Source organism: Triticum urartu, chromosome 5, assembly GCF_003073215.2.
Source record: "Triticum urartu cultivar G1812 chromosome 5, Tu2.1, whole genome shotgun sequence".
Taxonomy (NCBI): Eukaryota; Viridiplantae; Streptophyta; class Magnoliopsida; order Poales; family Poaceae; genus Triticum; species Triticum urartu.
The window spans coordinates 103,039,468-103,056,258 of NC_053026.1; positions in this window are offsets into that span (position 1 = coordinate 103,039,468).

Here is a 16,791-nt window from a genome sequence, read left to right on the forward strand (position 1 = left end):
TTGGCTGAAACTTAAGTCATATCGATGCATATAATGGCGAACAAAAGGTACATATGGGAAAACGCATATGTGGTGAGCTTGATGCTCAAAGGATAATAGCAAGCTTTTGTACAATAAGCCCCCAGGTATAATGAACGTACATATGTGGAGATGTACGCATCAGGGGAGGGCGGTCTAGCCGTACTAAAGTCGTAGGGCTAAAGAGCAAAACGAAAAAAAGATAAAAAACGAAAAGATAGAGAAAAAATAACGTTAATAACAAGAGGAAGGAGACGAACACAGAGTTCGGCGCTAGCCATAAAATTGTCGGAGTCTGGCCGCGTTCCAGGGGTTCGGCTCCAGGTGATTGTCTGACGCATCACGCAGGCGGTACGCTCCTCCGGTGAGGACTTCGTCAATGATGAAGGGACCCTCCCACTTGGGCTTGAGTTTGTCCTTTTTCTTCTCTGGAAGGCGTAGAACAAGTTCACCAACGTTGTAAGTCTTAGCACGTACTTCTCTGCTTTGATACCTATGAGCCTGCTATTGATAAAATGCGGAATAGGCTTTTGCGACGTCGCCCTCCTCCTCCAGGGCATCTAAGTTGTCCTGCCAATCAAGCTCAGCTTCTCTCTCTTCGTATATGCGCACTCGAGGTGAGTCATGAATAATATTGCAGGTAACACTGCTTCTGCACCGTACACCATGAAGAAAGGTGTATATCCAGTAGTGCGGCTGGGTCTGGTCCGCAGCCCCTAGAGTACGGAGTCAAGTTCCTCCAGTACTGTTTGTCTGCGGGTGATAGACAGAGGCGTAATCGAGCTTAATGACCAGATTAGCGCACCAGGTTTTCACTTCATCGGCTGTGAAATTAGAGCCATTATTAGTGATTATGCTGTGTGGGACACCATAAGGGTGTACCACGCTGGATATGAAATCTATTACCGGCCCCGCTTTGACTGGTTTGGCCTCTATCCACTTAGTGAATTATCCACCATGACCAGCAGAAACTTTCTCTTATGGCTTCCTTCTTTAAGGGGTCCGTCCATATCGAGTCCCCAAACCGCAAAAGGCCAAGTGATGGGGATTTTTTGTAAGGCAGTGGGGGGCATATGGCTTTGGTTGGCGAAGAGTTGGCATCCTACGCAATGTTGGACAAGGTCTTGTGCATCTACTCAGGCCGTCGGCCAATAAAACCCTGTACGGAAGGCCATGCGAACAAGGGCCCGAGCTACGGTGTGGCGACCGCTGAGTCCGGCATGAATCTCGGCCAAGAGCTTCCACCCCTCTTCCTCGGAGATACATCTTTGAAGAACTCCGATAGCGCTTTTCTTATAGACCTCTCCGTCATGAACCTTGTAGGCCTTCGAACACCGGACAATGCAGTGGGCCTCATTCTGGTCCTCAGGAAGCTCCTTCCTGTTAAGGTAGGCCAGGAAGTGTTCAGTCCATGGGGCAATGACTGCCATGATGAGATGCGCTGACGGTGTTATTTCGGTGGCCGAGCCTCCGATGATGTCGGTGTTTTCGGAATCTGGGGTTATGTTTGGATCCGGACTAGTGTTGTCGTTTTCCCCCTGCCACACCATAGATGGCTTAAAAAGCCTTTCCAGAAAGATATTTGGTGGAACAGGGTCGCGCTTAGCACCGATACGAGCAAGGACGTCAGCCGCATGATTACTTTCTTGAGCCACATGGTGGAACTCGAGCCCCTCGAACTGGGCCGACATTTTTATGCCGACATTACGGTAAGCTGCCATCTTTGGATCTTTGGCGTCGAAGTCTCCATTTATTTGAGATATTGCAAGGTTTGAGTCCCCGCGCACTTCTAGGCGTTGTATGCCCATGGAGAAGCCATCCGGAGACCATGCAATAAGGCCTCATATTTGGCTGCATTGTTGGAGCCTGTGTATAGTATTTGGAGTACATACTGAATGACGTCTCCAGTTGGTTCCGTTAAGACGACGCCCGCCCCTAGCCTACCATCATTTTGGAGCCATCGAAATGCATAACCCAATTGGAATATGCGCCGTACTCTTTAGGGAGTTTGGCCTCTGTCCATTCGGCGATGAAGTCAGCCAGTACTTGGGATTTAATAGCTCGACGTGGTTTGTATGTAATATCAAATGGATGGAGCTCAATGGCCCATTTGGCAATCCGGCCCGTGGCATCGCGGTTGTTTGTGATGTCGTTGAGTGGTACTTCGGAAGCCACCGTGACCGAACACTCCTGGAAGTAGTGACGGAGCTTTCGGGATGCCATGAAGACCGCATATGCTATCTTTTGATAATGGGGGTACCGGGATTTGCATGGTGTAAGGACAGGGGATACGTAGTATACTGGATTCTGAAGCGGGAATTTGTGTTCGTCCTGTTCTCGTTCGACGATGAGCACGACGCTCACCACATGATGTGTTGCTGATATGTATAACAACATCGGTTCACCGACGTTTGGCGCGGCCAGGATTGAGTTGCTCACGAGAAGGGTTTTTATTTCCTCCAGTTCGGCTGTTGCCGCATCCGTCCACTCAAAGTGATCGGTTCGCCGTAGAAGGCGATAGAGTGGCAGTGCCTTTTCTCCCAATCTGGAGATAAAGCGGCTTAGAGCTGCGACGCAACCCGCGAGCTTTTGGACTTGTTTAAGGTCTATTGGCTTAGCCAATTGTGACAGAGCTCAGATTTTGGCTGGATTTGCTTCAATTCCTGTTGGAAACGATGAAGCCTAGCAGTTTTCCGGTGGGGACGCTGAAAACGCAATTTTCAGGATTGAGCTTAATGTCATACGTGCGGAGGTTATCAAATGTCAGATATAAATCGTCTATCAATGTTTCGACGTGCCTAGTTTTTATGACGACGTCGTCCACATAAGCTTCAACTGTCTTGATGATCTGTTTCTCCAGGCATGTTTGAATCATGCATTGGTACGTGGCGCCGGCGTTCTTGAGCCCGAAGGGCATGGTGTTGAAGTAGAATGGCCCATATGGGGTAATGAATGTTGTTGCAGCTTGATTGGACTCCTTCATTTTGATTTGATGGTATCCAGAATATGCATCAAGCAAACACAGTGAGTCATGTCCTCCGGTAGCATCAATGATTTTCTCAATGCGGGGGAGGGGGAAGGGATCCTTAGGGCAAGCCTTATTGAGGTCTTTAAAATCGACGCACAACCGCCAGGATTTGTCCTTCTTTGGTACCATCACCAGGTTTGCCAACTAGTCGGATGCTTTATTTCTCTGATGAATCTGGCCTCAATTAGCTTGGCTAGCTCCTCCCCCATAGCTTGATGTTTGGGTTCGTAAAAGTGCCGCAGTGTTTGGTTGACCGGTTTATATCCCTTTAATATATTGAGGCTGTGTTCGGCCAACTCGCGTGGGGTTCCTGGCATATCAAAAGGGTGCCAGGCGAATATATACCAATTCTCACGCAGGAACTCTCGTAGCATGGCGTCAACCATTGGGTCTAATTGTGCTCCGATGGATGCTGTCTTCTTGGGGTCCGTGGGATGGACTTGGAATTTGACTATTTCTTCTGCTGGTTTGAAGGTGGTGGATTTTGGTCATTTGTCTAGGACCACATCATCCATGTTAACCGTGGAGCGCAGCGCGGTTAATTCTTCGGCCGCGAGGGCTTCAGATAATGCCTCGAGGGCCAAGGATGCGGTTTTATTCTCGGCGCGGAGTGCTATGTCCGGATCACTAGCTAGAGTGATTATACCGTTGGGCCCAGGCATCTTAAGCTTCATGTATCCATAATGCGGTGCCGCTTGGAAGCGCGTAAATGCATGTCGCCCGAAGAGGGCGTGATATCCACTGTTGAAAGGGGCCACTTGGAAGGTTATTTCTTCGGACCGATAATTCTCCGGCGTGCCGAATACCACGTCGAGTGTTATTTTTCCCGCACACCGCGCCTCCCGACTGGGAATAATTCCTTGGAAGGTCGTGCTGCTTTGCTCAATGCGGCTCCTGTCTATTTCCATTTTGTGGAGTGCATCTTCATAGATGAGGTTTAGTCCGCTGCTGCCGTCCATGTTGACCTTGGTGAGCCAAAAGCCGTCAACGATTGGACTGAGGACCAAGGCGGCTGGTGCTCGGACTATCCTGTATTTTGGTTTGTCGCCAGCATTAAAAGTTACAGTCGTGCCATTCCAAGGGTTTATCGCTGCTATTTGACAGACTTCAGCGAGTCCGCGTAGCGCTCTTTTGCGCCTATTGTTTGAGGCGAATGTCTTGAAGACCGTCAATACTTTGGGGTCATTGTTCTCTGGGGGTGTTGTTCTTGGTTATTCTTGATGAGGATATCCTCGCCGCTCTTGGCCACTTGCTGGAGTATCCAACATGCTCTAAGGCTATGTGTTGGTATGTTATCCAGTGTTGCATGTATTTTTCATGGCCCATCGATCCATCCTTGCAGAACGGTTCCACGCCCCATACTGGACTTGTATTCCATTACTATTGAACCGGGCGTGTTGCAAGGGTGCGCCCTTTTCTCCTGAATAAGGGGTTGAGTGGGGACGATGATTCCCAACGAGCTGCTTGAGTTTTCCAGACGCTTTCCATTGCACTGTACTTCTGTATGATAGTTGCCAAGTCAGCGAAGTGTAGGATGCAATGGCGGTTGATGGCATTGAGGATTCCTTCATCCCTGCAATTGTTGCGGAACACTGAGATCGCTTCCTTGTCGCGGCAATCTTTAATCTTGTTTTTGACAAGAAGGAATCTGGCCCAGAAGTGGTGGATCGTTTCCTGAGACTACTATTTATGCTCACGAGAGTACTTGTATTCGGGTGAGTGGGTGGATTTAAATCTGAACCCTGCCCCAGTTTTGGATCCGGAGTCTGAAGGTCTTCCGAACATAGCAGATCGGGCTCCGGGATGTCCACTAATTTCTTAGGCCCGTCGTCCGATTCTATGTTCGGAGGGCAGGATGCTTCACCTTGCGGGTAGGTGTCTGGCTCTTCGCAACTGGGATTCCGGACATAGTCCGTCCTTAATATGGAGGAAGAGTTGTCGACTCGCTCCTCGACTACCGCTATCTGGTGGGTGATCGGCGGAGATTTGATTTCTCTGTGATCGGGTTTAAGCCCAATCCGATCGTAGTCTGTAGCGACCCCCAGGGTGGCGATGCGATCTAGGAGCTCATTTAAGGATGAAAGCTCCGCCGGATCCATCTTCTTGGAGTGTTCGGAGTCGATACGAAGGGGTTTTTCGATGACCCTCATCATTGGCTTAATGACCGAACGGGCGGTCATGGTAAAGCCGCCCAGCCGGAGGGTTTGCCCTAGAGCCAGCGTTCCTCCGGTGGCGATATTATCCTTGAGAACAACACGAGACATCGATCTTGTTGTCCACGGCACAGTGGAACTCTCAATGAAAGCACCAATGTCGGTGTAAAAAACCCGGCGGATCTCGGGTAGGGGGTCCCGAAATGTGCGTCTAAGGTCGATGGTAACAGGAGACAAGGGAAACGATGTTTTACCCAGGTTCGGGCCCTCTCTATGGAGGTAATACCCTACGTCCTGCTTGATTGATATTGATGAATACAAGTATTACAAGAGTTGATCTACCTCAAGATCGTAATGGCTAAACCCTAGAGGTCTAGCTTGTTTGGCTATTATAATGAATCTCTCCCTCCGGACTAAGTCCTCCGGTTTATATAGACACTGGGAGGATCTAGGGTTACATAAGGTCGGTTGCAAAGAAAGGAATCTACATATCCGGTAGCCAACTTGCCTTCCACGCTGTCGGGGATATACCCCGCGGCGTAAACCGGCCGGAAGTATAACCCGGCCGGACTTGGCGGTTTACTTGAGACCCGGCTGAGACTTGACGATTCACTGGTGACCCGTTTGGACCTGGCAATTTATGATTCATTGGTGGCGGGTCAGAGGAGCGACAAGACCCGGTGGCCCAACGGGCGGTTCATGAAGGCCGGTTCATACTATGGTGGGCCGGTTTAAGGGGAAAGGCATGACGAATATTTACCTTACAAGGAGTTAAGACCAGGACTTGTATCCGGTTTATATTAGAGATAGACTAGTCCTAATCCTAATAGGACTCCACATGTAACCTGCCCCTTCAACATATATAAGGAGGGGCAGGGTTCCCAACATATATAAGGAGGGACAAGCTACAAGCAAGAAGAAACAATATCTAGGGCTAGACACAAAGAGGAGAGCTGGCTTACGGCGACTCCCTCATGAGCATAATGAGACCTAGCCACAAACAACATGTAGGGCTATTCCGGATGATGTTTCCCGGGGCCCGAAGCTGTCTAAATCCTCGTCTTGTGTGATGATCCGCCTTGCGTCTCTCAATTCCGACCAACCCCTTCAAGCTACCGCATAGAAGAATTGGCCTCGCGACTAAGTCCTCACACTAAGGACATCTGCCGTGACAAATCCATGACACACGCCAAGGAGAGTCCCATCCGGACACGGGTGCAGTCTTCGGTCTTCGTATCTTCACAGCCCATCAGTCCGACCCATGGCTAACAGGCCGGACGGCCGAGGACCCCTTAGTCCAGGACTCCCTCAGCGGCACCCCCTCCTTCATTCTCTTCTCTCTTCCCCTTACTTCTCTCCTACTCCTACTACTTGGAAGGGGGGAATCCTACTCCCGGTGGGAGTATGACTCCCTAGGGCGTGCCATAGTAGAGGGCCGGCCCTCCCCCTCCACCACTCCTTTATATACGGGGGAGGGGGCACCCCATGGACACACAAGTGGATCATTGATCTTCTAGCCGTGTCCGGTGCCCCCCTCCACCATAATCCACCTCAGTCATATCGTAGCGGTGCTTAGGCGAAGCCCTGTGTCGGTAGCTTCATCAACACCGTCATCACGCCATCGTGATGACAGAACTCTCCCTCGAAGCTCTACTGGATCGTGAGTTCATGGGACGTCACCGAGATGAACGTGTGCAAATCGCGGAGGTGACTTACGTTCGGTACTAGGATCGGTCGATCGTGAAGACGTACGACTACATCAACCGCGTTGTCATAACGCTTCCGCTTATGGTCTAAGAAGGTACATGGACGACACTATCCCCTCTCGTTGCTATGCATCACCATGATCTTGCGTGTGCGTAGGAATTTTTTTGAAATTAGTATGTTCCCCAACAGTGGCATCCGAGCCAGGTTTATGCGTAGATGTTATATGCATGAGTATAACACAAAGGAGTTGTGGGCGTGGGTATATACATATTGCTTGCCGTCACTAGTTGATTCTTGATTCAGCGGCATTGTTGGATTAAGCGGCCCAGACCGACATTCCGCGGCGTTGTAAGACGGCTCGCCGAAAACGTTTCGTCAGGCTCATCGAAACGTTCCGCCGGTTCGTCGGAAATTTCCGGCCGGATCATTGAAAGGTTCCGACCGTCTCGACCAAAGGTTCTGTCTGAATCATCAAAAAGTTCCGATCGCCTCGACGAAAAGTTCAGTCTGAATCGCCGATGGGTTCCAGCCGCATCGCCGAAAGGATCTGTCCGAGTCGTCAAAGAGTTCCGACTTCGGCTACAGAAAAGTTCCGAATTATCAAATACTTCCGGACTAGCAAAAAGTTCCGGCTGGATTATCAAGAGGTTCCAGCTCAAAAGATTCCGGATTATCAAAAATTACGGTTGGATTATCAAGAGGTTCCGGTTCAAAGGTTCCGGATTATCAAAAGTTTCGGCCGGGTTATACAGAGGTTCCAGCTCAAAAGGTTCCGGATTATCAAAAGTTCCGGTTGGATTATCAAGAGGTTCCGTTTCAAAAGTTTCGGATTATCAAAAGTTCCGGCCGGATTATCAAGAAACTCTGGTTCCAGAAATTCCGGTTCAAAAAATTTCGGCCAGGTTATGTGGAGACCTCAGGCATTACAAGACACAGAACCAATCAACTCTTTTGTCAAAACAAAAGCAACACTATGCATTATCCGGCGCCAACGTCCGGCAAAAAATACCAGGTGTTATCATTTCTATGTATTTTATCAGTACATGTTAATTCATCCGACAACAATTACTCTGGCCAGTAATATTTTTATGCATGGCAACTATTAAAAGAAAAAGGGGTGGTGTTATACCACGGATGCACGTTCGGCTGTATCGCGCGGCTTCACGGACAGGGTGTCGCGGTCCGGTTTACGTCAACGTACCGGCTGACTCGCCCGTCTGCACCACCTTACAACACCACGGACGACTCGCCCGTCCGCCATGGCCACCGGTTCATGCGCCCACGCCGGCTTACAACATGGAGGACAACTTGCTCGGCCGCGCCGGCTTACAATGCCGGGCCGACTCATCTGTCTGCTCCTACGGTTAACTCGGCCGTGATTAATTTTAGCATCACTGTGGTGATCATCAACTCGATGGCGGATAATTTCCGGCCTAGCACATCAGGTGATATCCATCTAAAATATATTTTATTAGCACATATTATTTTTGTCAAAGAACATTTACCTTTTCCTTGGTCTGCAATATTGTTTATGCAGGATGATTGTTCATTGCAAAAGCTATGGCTGTGTCATGGATGTATAAACTCGCGCAACCATTATGAATGCGCTAGTCTCTTACCATGCCATCAAGCTCGGTGAATATATGTGCAAACCGCCATTCTGCAGACCGGTTTACATCAATATGACATGGCTAATTCACCCGTCCACGCCGGTTTACAATGCCGCGGCCGACTCATCTGTCTGTTCCGCCTTTGAAAGCCGCGGTCGTCTTTGCTGTCCGTCTCTCACGGCCTGGTCTACATCAACATACTAGGCCGCACCTGTCTGCATGAGCTGTTTATTGGGTATGAGCAAGTCACAGCTTGGGTAGCCCGGTTTTCTTTCAAATTGGAGACAAATTATCATCAACCGCCGTTTGCACTGGGTGGTTCAATGGGCAGGCGCACAAGTCGCCGCCACTACAGTTTTGATTAACTTCAAGTCGCTAGTTGGAAGGAACCATTGGCCGAGTTGCTGACACGGCTCATATGGGATCATTTACAACCCGCTGCAGTCACCTCAACCTTCTATGGATTCACATCGTGCTATCAACGCCAATGATATACAAGTTATGCCGGTTTATATCACGGTCAAATATGGAGAGTCTCAAGCCAACTCCTCGAGTCACCTTTGAGACTCGGGGGCTATGATGACATGACTCAGCGAATCTTGCCAGTTTCAGCAAATTTAAGAACCCCAGGACGATGGAGGGAAGGATAACCCGGTCCCGGAGGCTACTGTTATATTGATGAAAGTTTAAAGGCCGTCGGAAAATTTCCGGCTTAGAAAGTATATGATAGTTATAAAATCTCGGCTCGATGAAGAAGTTCCAGGTCATCAGAAATGACTCCGGTTTACAATCCGGTTCAAGAAAAATCTATTCTCCTACAAAGCTCTGAAGCGCTCAAATCCGGTTTAACAATGTCCGGTTCAAAAGGGAATTAACTTCTCGCAAGTTCGAGTTTAAAGGCCGTCAGAAAATTTCTGGCTGAAAATGAAGATTCCGGTTTAAAATCCGGTTCAAGGGAAAGATGTCTCCCACAAAGCTTTAAAGCTCTTAATATCTGGTTTGACATCCAGTTCAAGAAGGATTTATCTCTTGCAAATAGTTAAAGGGTGCCAAAGAGGACCGGCTGCCATGATGCGCGGTTCAAACATGGGTATCCTGCCTTATTGGCTTATCATATTATTGATCACTTGGGGGCTTGGTCATGTCTGAACCATAGTCACACCTCTTGATCGGCTCAATGCAACAGCGTCACTTGGGGCTTTGGTCGCGTCCGAACCATAGCAACACCTTCTGATAGGCGTAAAGCCACAACATCAGTTGGGTACTTGTGGTCACATCTGAACCATAGTCACGCCTCTTGATCGGCCTAGTGCCACAACATCACTTGGGGGCTTGGTCGAACCCGAACCATAGCTACACCTCTTGATTGGCGTAATGCCAAAGCATCACTTGGGGACTTGTGGTCACGTCTGAACCATAGTCACGCCTCTTGATCGGCCTAGTGCCACAGCATCACTTGGGGCTTGGTCGAACCCGAACCATAGCTACACCTCTTGATCGGCGTAATGCCAAAGCATCATTTGGGGACCTGGCTGACTCGAACCATAGCTACGCCTTTTTGGGGGCTTGGTCGTGTCCGACCATGGTAATGCCTCTTGCTCGGCTCAATAGCCTCTTTTTGCAAATGGATTTATCATTGCCTTTGCTTGAAATTTTGTTTTGATAAATATTTCTTTTGTTGCGTTTTTATACCGACAATTCTTAAACCGGTTCGACTGTCAAATTACAAATTGGCGGAACACGGTCAAATCTTAATCCGGAGACTATCTGCCCGGTTTGATTTTCTGTTACCATCCTATTATGGAGTAAACCGGTGTTTATCAACCCGGCTCGGCTTTCAACTACAAGTTGTCAGTACATGATCAAGTTATAATCGGGAGACTATCAGCCCGGTCTGGTTTGACTACAAGTCACCAGTATTATATATGGTTAATCTGGGGTTTATCACAAACCCGGTACGGTTTTATCATAAACCGGTACAATATGAAAGGAGTTATCATTACTCAAAGATTGGGGTTATCACTCTTACTACAAAAAGTTGGTAAACCAACAATGTGATTCAATGTCACAGGTATGATATATTTCATATTTTTAAGTGCAGCCTTGGTTATAAACCCAGGTTATATGTTGGGCATTATGACCCGTCCGGCGGTAAACCGCCAGGACACTTTAAACTTGTTGTATGCAGAAACAGGTTGAATAAAGTATGATGATAAATTCCGTTGTTTGTTAAACCGGCCTAGCTTTTGACTATAAGTCGCCAGTATGATGATAAATTATCCGGTGTTTATTAAACCGGCCTGCTTTAAGATAATAAGACGCCAGTATATGATGAGAAATTATCCGGTGTTTGTTAAACCGGCCTGGTTTTGACTATAAGTCGCCAGTATATATTTGGATTGCGTCATTGGAATCATGCGCTCATAAATCATTGGATTATATTATTCAAATCTTCAAATAGCCAACATGGCTGGATTTTATTATGGTTATCAATAACCAGTATTATGATTAAGGTTTTCAAAGTCGCTTTAGCGCAATGGCTATTATATTATCAAAGGATATGATTTATTTTACAATTGAAGGAATAGTCCCAAGTCGCTGCAGGCTTACGACCCGGCACTTGGGGGCTACATTATTCAACTTAAGATTATATCAAATATGCAAGTCTCATGTCGCTGCAAGCATGCACTATAACACTTGGGGGCTAATGCAAAGTCATTTTTTGCTCATCTTATTGAAGACCCGACTCATCATATCATAATGAGCCGGCCCTTGGGGGCTGCACATCACTGCTCAAGTTTACATGATCATATTTATAAAGTCCCTGCTCATTATTGCATAATGACCCGGCCCTTGGGGGCTACACTGGTTGAAGTTTTTATGAGTATAAGGCAATTAAAAGTCCCAGGTTGCTGCAAGCATGACAACCCGGCACTTGGGGGCTACATATATGGAGTCTTCAGTTTTTACTAGTGACTGAGATGAGCAACATGGATTTCTTCAAAGTGGCAGTAATTATATGGAAGCAAGTCTCAAATCATCACTTTGTTCTGTTCAAGACTTGGGGGCTACAGGTAATATGGATATAAGGGAGAAATATCTTTTAAATTTCAGTTTTGAGCTAACCAGATTGACCCGGTGTCTGCAACAATTATAAACCGGCGTCACCAACAATTATTGACCCAGCGTCACCAATCATTATGACCCGGTGTCTGCAACAATCATGAACCGGCATTGGCAAAAATCATGAACCGGCGTTGAAAACAATCATGACCCGAAATTATAAGTTTTTATAACCTGGCAATTTTGGTAATATTAAACCGGCAAGTTTTATATCTTCAAACCGGCTGAATATAGATGAGTATTTCAAGACCTATATTTCTTAAACTGGTGCTTTGGAAGCCGACTCAAGTGGATTATTCTTCATAATATTTTTCTATGAGAAACCAACGTCAGCAATTTGAGTATGAGGCTGGTTATTGACCCGGATTTTCTAGAAGGAGGAAATGACAAGTATTTAAGGATGATTAGGTGCCTGCCTACAAGAATTCTTAATCCGGAGCACAACCTGTCAAATTGGTTCTTGTTTTTATTTTGCAGCATAAGTTTACCATGGATAAATCCAAGCTAAACTTGAGGGCTAATGTCGGGGATATACCTCGCGGCGTAAACCGGCCGGAAGTATAACCCGGCCGGACATGGCGGTTTACTTGAGACCCGGCTGAGACTTGACGATTCAGTGGTGACCCGTTTGGTCCTGGCGGTTTATGATTCATTGGTAATCCGGAAGGCGGGTCAGAGGAGCGACCAGACCCGGTGGCCCAACGGGCGGTTCATGAAGGCCGGTTCATACTATGGTGGGCCGGTTTAAGGGGAAAGGCATGACGAATATTTACCTTACAAGGAGTTAAGACCAGGACTTGTATCCGGTTTATAATAGAGATAGACTAGTACTAATCCTAATAGGACTCCACATGTAACCCACCCCTTCAACATATATAAGGAGGGGAAGGGTTCCCAAAAGAGGACAAGCTACAAGCAAGAAGAAACAATATCTAGGGCTAGACACAAAGAGGAGAGCCGGCTTACGGCGACTCCCTCATGAGCATAATGAGACCTAGCCACAAACAAAATGTAGGGCTATTCCGGATGATGTTTCCCGGGGCCCGAAGCTGTCTAAATCCTCGTCTTGTGTGATAATCCGCCTCGCATCTCTCGATTCCGACCAACCCCTTCAAGCTACCGCATAGAAGCGTTGGCCTCGCGACTAAGTCCTCACACTAAGGACATCTGCCGTGACAAATCCATGACACACGCCAAGGAGAGTCCCATCCGGACACGGGTGTAGTCTTCGGGCTTCCTATCTTCACAGCCCATCAGTCCGACCCATGGCTAACAGGCCGGACGGCCGAGGACCCCTTAGTCCAGGACTCCCTCAGCGGCGCCCCCTCCTTCCTTCTCTTCTCTCTTCCCCTTACTTCTATCCTACTCCTACTACTTGGAAGGGGGGAATCCTACTCCCGATGGGAGTATGACTCCCCAGGGCGTGCCATAGTAGAGGGCCGGCCCTCCCCCTCCACCACTCCTTTATATACGGGGGAGGGGGGCACCCCATGGACACACAAGTTGATCATTGATCTTTCAGCCGTGTGCGGTGGCCCCCTCCACCATAATCCACCTCAGTCATATCGTAGCAGTGCTTAGGCGAAGCCCTGCATCGGTAGCTTCATCAACACCGTCATCACGCCATCATGCTGACAGAACTCTCCCTCGAAGCTCTACTGGATCATGAGTTCATGGGACGTCACCGAGCTGAACGTGTGCAGATCGCGGAGGTGACGTACGTTCGCTACTAGGATCGGTCGATCGTGAAGACGTACGACTACATCAACCGCGTTGTCATAACGCTTCCGCTTATGGTCTACGAAGGTACGTGGATGACACTCTCCCCTCTTGTTGCTATGCATCACCGTGATCTTGCGTGTGCGTAGGATTTTTTTTGAAATTACTACGTTCCCCAACAGTGGCATCCGAGCCAGGTTTATGCGTAGATGTTATATGCATGAGTATAACACAAAGGAGTTGTGGGCATGGGTATATACATATTGCTTGCCGTCACTAGTTGATTCTTGATTCAGCGGCATTGTTGGATGAAGCGGCCTAGACCGACATTGCGCGTATGCTTACGCGAGACTGGTTCTATCGACGTGCTTCGCACACAGGTGGCTAGTGGGTGTCTGTTTCTCCAACTTTAGTTGAATCGGATTCAATGAACAGGGTTCTTTCTGAAGATCAAAAAGCAATCACTATACCGCGTTGTGTTTTTTGATGCGTAGGTAAGAATGGTTCTTGCTCAGCCCGTAGCAGCCACGTAAAACTTGTAACACCAAAGTAGAGGACGTCTAACTTGTTTTTGCAGGGCATGTTGTGATGTGATATGGTTAAGACGTAATGAGATATAAATTGTTGTATGAGATGATCATGTTTTGTTGAAGTTATCGGCAACTGGCAGAAGCCTTATGGTTTTCTCTTTATTGCATAAGATGCAAGCACCAAATAATTACTTTACTTTGTCGCTATGCGATAGCAATAGTTGCAAGAGCAATAGTTGGCGAGACGACCATATGATAAAACGTTGATAGAGATCAAGATGATGGAGATCATGGTGTCATGCCGGTGACGATAGAGATCATCATGGTACTTTGAAGATGGAGATCAAAGGTGCATGATGATCATGGCCATATCATATCACATATTTTGATTGCATGTGATGTTTATCCTTTATGCATCTTATTTTGCTTAGTTCGGCGGTAGCATTATAAGATGTTCTCTCACTAAATTTCAAGGTATAAGTGTTCTCCCTGAGTATGCATCATTGTGATAGTTCATCGTGCTGAGACACCACATGATGATCGGGTGTGATAAGCTCTATGTTCACATACAACGGGTGCAAGCCAGTTTTGCACACGCGGAATACTCGGGTTAAACATGACGAGCCTAGCATATGCAGATATGGCCTCGGAACACTGGAGACCGAAAGGTCGAGCGTGAATCATATAGTAGATATGATCAACATAGTGATGTTCACCATTGAAAACTATGTTATGAACGTTTGACAAGCTCGGTATGATGACTACTTGATAGTTTAGTGCACCATGATTTACGGATTAGAATCGGGACTTCAAAAATGTTTTGAATGACATGGAGCATATGAGATGTTCCAAGAGTTGAAATTGGTATTTCATGCTCATGCCCGTGTCGAGAGGTATGAGACCTCTGACAGTACTTTGCCTACAAGATGGAGGAGAATAGCTCAACCAGTGAGCATGTGCTCAGATTGTTTGGGTACTACAATAGCTTGAATCAAGTGGGAGTTAATCTTCCAGATAAAATAGTGATTGACAGAGTTCTCTAGTCACTATGACCAAGTTACTGGAACTTCATGATGAACTATAATATGCAAGGGATGACGAAAGTAATTCTCAAGCTCTTCTCGATGCTAAAGTCAGCGAAGGTAGAAATCAAGAAAAGCATCAAGTGTTGATGGTTGACAAGACCACAAGTTTCAAGTAAAAGGGATAGGTAAAGAAAGGGAGCTTCAAGAAGAATGGCAAGCAATTGCCACTCCCATGAAGAAACCCAAAGCTAGACCCAAGCCTGAAACTGGGTGCTTCTACTTCAAAGGAAATGGTCACTGGAAGTGGAACTGCCCTAGATACATGGCGGATAAGAAGGATGGAATACTAAACAAAGGTATATTGGATATACATGTTATTGATGTGTACTTTACTAGTGTTTATAGAAACCCCTTGGTATTTGATACTAGTTCAGTTGCTAAGAGTAGTAACTCGAAACGGGAGTTGCAAAATAAATAGAGACTAGTTAAGGGCGAGGTGATGATGTGTGTTGGAAGTGATTCCAAGGTTGATAAGATCACCATCGCACACTCCCTTTACCTTCGGGATTAGTGTTGAACCTAAAATAAATGTTATTTGGTGTTTGCGTTGAGCATGAATATGATTGGATCATGTTTATTGCAATAGTTATTCATTTAAGTCAAAGAATAATTGTTGTTCTATTTACACGAATAAAACCTTCTATGGCAATACACTCAATATAAATGGTTTATTAAATCTCGATCCTAGTGATACACATATTCCTAATATTGAAGCCAAAAGATGCAAAGTTAATAATGATAGTGCAACTTATTTGTGGCACTGCCGTTTAGGTCATATTGGTGTAAAGCGCATGAAGAAACTCCATGTTGATGGGCTTTTGGAATCACTGGATTACGAATCACTTGATGCTTGCGAACCATGCCTCATGGGCAAGATGACTTAGACTCCGTTCTCCGGAACAATGGAGTGAGCAACTCACTTATTGGAAATAATACATACTAATGTATGCGGTCCGATGAGTGTTGAGGTTCGCGGCGGGTATCATTATTTTCTGACCTTCACATATGATTTGAGCAGATATGGGTATATCTACTTGATGAAACATAAGTCTGAAACATTTGAAAAGTTCAAAGAATTTCAGAGTGAAGTGTAAAATCATCGCAACAAGAAAATAAAGTTTCTACGATCTGATCGCGGAGATGAAAATTTGAGTTACCAATTTGGTCTTCAACTAAAACAATGTGGAATAGTTTCACAAATTCATGCCACCTGGAACACCACAGCATAATCATGTTTCCGAATGTCATAACCGTACTTTATTGGATATAGTACAATATATGATTTCTCTTGCCAATTTACCACTATCGTTTTGGGTTTATGCGTTAGAGACAGCTACATTCACATTAAATAGGGCACCGTCTAATCCGTTGAGATGACACCTTATGAACTGTGGTTTGGCAAGAAACCAAAGTTGTCGTTTCTTAAAGTTTGGGGTTGTGATGCTTATGTGAAAAAAGTTTCAGCCTGATAAGCACAAACCTAAATCAAAAAAGTGTGTCTTCATAGGATACCCAAAAGAAACTGTTGGGTACACCTTCTATCACAAATCTGAAAGGCAATATCTTTGTTGCTAAGAGTGGATCCAAAAGAAGTGAGTGGGAGGAATGTAGAACTTGATGAGTTAATTATACCTTCTCCCAAATTGGAAAGTAGTTCATCACAGAAATCAGTTCTAGTGATCTCTACACCAATTAGTGAGGAAGCTAATGCTGTTTATCATGAAACTTCAGATAAAATTACTACCGAACCTCGTAGGACAACCAGAGTATGGTCCGCACCAGAGTGGTACGGTAATCCTTTCTGGAAGTCATGTTACT